Source organism: Barbus barbus, assembly GCF_936440315.1.
Source record: "Barbus barbus genome assembly, chromosome: 13".
Classification (NCBI taxonomy): Eukaryota; Metazoa; Chordata; class Actinopteri; order Cypriniformes; family Cyprinidae; genus Barbus; species Barbus barbus.
The window spans coordinates 29,829,581-29,835,534 of record NC_136741.1 but is presented as its reverse complement, the minus strand read 5'-3'; the positions used below and the strand labels follow the sequence as shown (position 1 = coordinate 29,835,534).

Here is a 5,954-nt window from a genome sequence, read left to right as displayed (position 1 = left end):
AAAATTCCCATTAGAGACCCATGGAATAACATTTGAAACCCATCAACAATCTATGTTAAACCTACACCACATGTAAACCTGCAACTTCATGTGAAACCCATGTAAAAATCATTCAGCAAAATACCACAGAAAACGGTAGGCCTACCATGTTCTTTTGTAGGGCCTATAGCCATGTTTCCCAACATTAAAACAAATAATTCAAATTGAGCTTTTATTTCATTTCAAAAATATGCAGTACAAATTGAATGTTTAAAACAAAGCAAAACCAAATTAAAATTATACATAAAAAAAAAAAGCCTCTAAAACGATTATGTATAAGGGCATGTGTGTGTATTGTGTGTTTGTGAACGTGTGTTGTCTCAGTCCTCTGTGCCTCCTTCAGCAGGCATCCTGTTTTGGGATAGAAAAACAATCAAAGATTAGGGCAGTGCAAACACAAGTCTATCCTGATAAACTAAGCAAAGTAAATAGGGTCAATCAGAGCAAATAATGCAAAAGTGCTGCTTCAGGGTGTAACATCTCGGTGCTCTTTGGTTGTTTGGGATAATTAAGATATAAGAACTTAGGAACTCCAAGGCACCCGAAGTAAGTAGAAAAAAGTTAAAAAGCCTTTATTTCATTCATGGCTTAAACATTAAAATTGGTGACAGATCCACCTACGTGTTGGGTAATTTTGGGGTAATAGGGTCAATTTTGATTTCATGATATACGTTTTATTTTAAGGTTGAAAAAACGGTGTTTGAAGCTTTTGATTTTCACAGATGACTGATTTGCTGTGTTCGGATTTAAAGACTGTTAGCTATTAAGCCTATATATTTTTAGTGATATTATTATTATTAATTTGTAATTGTATTGTTAATAGTGTCATTAAATGTTTTGTGAATATGCTATGGAAACAAAAAATGCTGGTGAACAGCAATGTCGTTTTCATCTTGGCTTAAAACAACTGTATAAGAGTGATGCGTCTCTTTTATAAAAAGCACTTTTGACAATTTGTGAATAAATCACAAAATAGACTGAGGAATAGACTGATGTTGGATCATCTGAAGATTACCTTTCTGCTCGTCTCCTCAGATCTTTTAACTTCTGTGCCATGCAGACCTTGATCTCAGTGCCTCCGATGCCTGGGTGTGTCTTTTTGACATGGTCTGTAAGAAATGAGATTGATAATATTCAAATTTGAAAACAAGTTTGGAGTTAGTTGCCAAAGAGAGCCTAAATAATACAATAATCCATACTGTGTAAAACAGATGTCAGTGTTTCATCCAAGAGTGCAAAAGTATTATTTTCATTAGAGTATGACCTCTCTTTGCTTTGGAGATGTGAAAAATAATTTTTTTGTGTGCTAAAGGAGTCATGTGTACTAAAGGAGTCATGAAATGGATAATCAAAATATTCTTGATATATACACATTTAAGAGGTGAGATTAGAAAATGATATTTTTAGTGCAAAACACTTTGCAAACTTTATGAACTCCAGGAACAAAATATAAAATACCAAAACTGCATTTAACCTCTTAAGTTAAGTCCTCCTAACAGGTTAAATAACTTTATTAAAGATAATTTACTAAAAGACTTTTATAAAAAATACATAAAAATATAAAGTAAACAAGTGTTTCAAGATTAGAGTGCAAAAGATTGTTCAAATGAACGAAAGAACAATAGGTAAGTAAGTCCCATTTGTTAACATTAGTTAAAGCAGGTTAACATTAACTAAAAATGTGCAATAGCTAATTGTTGCAGTAGTTAATATTCTTTGTTAATGTTGATTAACTAACATAGTTGTATTTTTTTATTAATGTTAGCTCCATTGAATTATATTAAGACAACTTTTGATTTTATAATGTATTAATAAAAGTTTAAATTAAGATAGCATTATTAATAAATGCAGTTATTTGTTTTTTTCATGTTAACTAATGGAACTTGTGTTACTGAACAATAATAACGAATCAGTCGTTGATATATAGATAGACCCACTGTTCTCTATTATAGATCAGTGGATGGGCCATGTTTTAGGTTAGAAAAAATGTTTGAAAATAAATAGTCATTAAGTCTTTAAGATTTATTTGATGCTATTGTGAAGACTAAAGCGAATATAAATATCTAAATGACTGTGAGTGTGAAACATTATTTACACAGTTTTAGGAAAGTAGCGCAGCTGATTTGTTTACTGGGTTACCGGGGTAACGGCAGCCTCATTCAGCGCGTCTTCACTTTAACTCGCTCCGCTTTTCTTCTCATCTGTGCTCATTTAAATTAAACCGTTGCCTTTTTAAAGTTCTGTAATCATATGAGGCTGCATCGCAATTTTTCCATAAATAGAATAAATTAATACGTTTGTTATAGGCTACTGTATAAGTTAGGCTGTTTTGTATTCGCACTTGTGCTCCTAAATATATTTTCCAGTTCGCACACATCTATTTTTAGTCGCAAATGCGAGTGAAATGCTCGTACTGTCGAGCCCTGTAGTACACTGATATTTGTATACTTACTACATAAAGTATGCTTAAAAATATACTTGAACTTTACTTAAGTATACTTAATAAAATTAATTTAAAGTATACTTCTTTTTGTAAGGGTAGTTTTTTAGAACCAAAAACAAAAAAGTGCATATTAGATGAAACCATGGTTTTTAGATGTAGTAATGTATTGCTTGTTGAACATAGCTTGACCGATGGAATCTGTACTATAACCACTCACCACGTACTCCTGAATGAGATCTTTAGGGTCCTCATTAAGATAGATACAGAGTCCTTTGATGGCAAGTTCACGAGCTGCATCAATGTCATCCTTAAAAAAATAAGCCAGAGCAGAAAAAGAAAGGTTAGTTACAGACATTACTCAAAACACAATTAAACAAAAGAGCACAATAGGTCTCATTCACTAAAAGTTCATAATTTATATTATGAGTATGGCAAACATGCATGTTATATTCTAGAAAACAGATAATAGCTTGATATTATGATGTGAAACGTAATGCAATTAACATCAAGTACAAAAAATAGAGTATGAATACATGCAAATAATTTCTAGTGTGCTAACCTGAAGCTAAACAATGCATTTTTTAAAATCAGTTTAATCTACTGAACATTTAATGTCATGTCTGATGCAAAATGGGTTAAGGTGGGGTAAATAATGAAGAAAATACAGCTAGACTGACTGCTTTACACCTTATCATATCATGTTGTGTGATTCAATGAAATACTCTTGACCCATAAATTTAGCAGTCTGACAGGCAAACCCAATGGAAAATCATTCACTAAAAATAAAAAATGCATTAAAAACTTTAAGAGAGACCTCACATGGGTCATTTGAATCACCAAATGTTAACATCAGTGCTATCAGCATAGTAAAAACCTTTGGTAAAAACTTGTCCATATGCTGTGCAGACACAGTGGGAGAATGGCAGGTACGTTAACCAGCTGGAACCTAACTTTCCCCTTGAATTAACGTTACTCACCCTCAAGTCGTTTGACAACCCTAGGACATCCGTTCATCTTTGTAACGAGCTTTCTGACTCGCGCCCATAGACAGCAATGTAACTGACATTCAAAGCGCAGAATGTCAGTTACGTTGCTGTCTATGGGCGCGAGTCAGAAAACCTACATACACTGACGGAGCATGGAGCGCTTTTGTCCATTGCTGTGATAAGACAACGGCGACGAACCCCTCCCCCACCTAAATACAAACCTAAAGTCAGTGGAGGGCAGTGGCGGAGCCAGAGGGCTAGTTGGGGTGGCAATTGCCACCCCAGACGAAGTCCTTGCCACCCCTGTTGCCACCCCGCTGAAAAAATTACACTGTTTGATTTTTACGAACATTTCTCAAATCTCCCAGCGGACGTGAATGCATCCTTACGCAGCACGCACAAGCGTGCAGCATGCTGTTGCTGCTACACTTTTCATTGGTTAAGCTTTAATAAAAAACTCGATTTACGATTCGAATCGATTTTTTTTTGTCTGTTACGATAGTCACTGTGTCAGATTACACGATTTTGACTCCTAAAAATTTTGTCACGTCGTGGCCAAGAAACATGTCAGACTACACGTTGTTTTCCGACCAGTCATCGCGAGCTGTCTCACACACTCATTCACTCGCACATACACAAGCTCACTCATATAGCCTACACACACACACTCGCACATACACTCTCTCACATACACGCACTCTCTCTCTCACACACACACACACACACACACACACACACACAATCACACACACTCGCTCGCGAACGCACTCTCACTCACTCTCCCTCCCCTCACTCACTCAATCACTTACTTTTTCGAATTACTTTTTGCTGCTCATTTATACACTCACTAAGTTTAATAAAAATACATAATACATTTATGTAATATTTAAAGGTGTTACCTGTAATCTTACAATGCAAAATGATAACTTACAAAGGATTAAATTCATCACAATTATGTAAGTATCTGGATATTTGCCGCGGGGCGAGGGCTTCAATAACCTCTCTCTTTTTTTGACCATACATGTGTTTGCATCCCTGAATAGATGTGACTGTAGAGATGTACTGAAGTAACTTTGTGTAGACATACAATTTATTAGCACTTAACATAAGACGTCTTTAAGCAATTTTCCTTGTGTTGTCAAATAGGCTAGACCTCAATATACTCACATTTTGTCGTAATGTATTACTTTAGTATTTGTTGTAATGGTGTACTCATGGTAAATAATAACAAGCAAATTGTTCCAAATTTTGGTTTCTTCATGAGGTGTGTAACCAAGCTTTTATTATTATTATTATTATTATTATTATTTAATTTATTTTTAGTGTAATTGAACACTTTGTATATTGACCCCCCAAAATAATACCTTGCCACCCCTTTGCCACCCCTGTTTTAAAAGTCTAGCTCCGCCACTGGTGGAGGGTAGCTCAGAGGTAACACAGATTGTCGAATCTGGTCCTAAAAACACATATCAGTGAACTTGGAAGCAGCGGGTTTTCTGACTACAAAGCACAACAACGTTGACATATTTAAGACATTTTTTTTTAACCAATTTCAATGCTTTACGTTCCATGTAAAGTGCAAAAACGTTTAACGTCAATCTCCATCTCGATATAGTTAAGACTTGTATAATTATTCTTTGTCATAAGGTATTATTAAACCTTGCTCTTATGAAGCATTAATAAATTCAGTTAGGTTTCCCCTTGTTACACATAACGTACGTTACGCATTCTTTCCTATCAACCCTCAGCACAAAATTCCGTTAAATATTTATAATCACTGATTCTGAAAATCTAAGTTAACTCTAAACGCTGTGAAATGAACACTTTTTAGCCAATGTTGACGGGCATTAGCCTATTAATCGCCTGATGAAAACTTAGTATCCATTTGTGAGTGATTTAATTGCAGTTTGGAAAATTACGAGTAATATTTAACCTTATAGGCCTAACGTTAAGTTACCTCAAAAAAAAATTCTGCGATTAACTTACACTCGACGAAATATGCCGTCGATATGATTTAAAAGCGTGTGGAGCTATCTTAAAACACTATTGTTGCATTTAATCTGACAATGAATGCATTTTTAGTATTATCATACGATTTTTTAAAATGAAATTCTTACCTTTTAACGAGCTTTGGAAACATGTCAGTCAGTCCCCTCAAGTGTGCTTTCCCAGACCAACGGTTCTGCTTTTCAAAGCGCATGAGCGGATGCTCTCGTGCACGTTGCTCCCGCGTAAATGATAAGAGAACTTCACAAAACTGAATTAGATTAATTGTACACAATGGAATTAAATTGAGAAGAAAATGTAAAGTAATCGTGTGACATGAGCTCATTTTAATTAAGTAAATCAAACAGCAGAAAAAAATAATTTTACGTGATCACCATTTGTTGGAAATCTGAATCAATTTGAACATTTTCTTGCAAAGTGATTATATCATGTTTTGATGACTGTTGAATTTCATTTAGACTTTACACAATAAAATTATG

General features: G+C 34.6%; 1 long non-coding RNA gene across 1 annotated transcript; it reads right to left on the bottom strand.

Annotated features, from left to right (window-relative positions):
- Nucleotides 1–294: 294 nt before the first annotated feature.
- Nucleotides 295–5,681, bottom strand: LOC306879482. The gene is made up of 4 exons (XR_013785014.1): nucleotides 5,586–5,681; nucleotides 2,700–2,789; nucleotides 1,055–1,148; nucleotides 295–390 (listed from the first exon to the last, which is right to left on the bottom strand). It is a non-coding gene; the product is annotated as an uncharacterized lncRNA (long non-coding RNA).
- Between the last annotated feature and the right edge of the window lie 273 nt (nucleotides 5,682–5,954).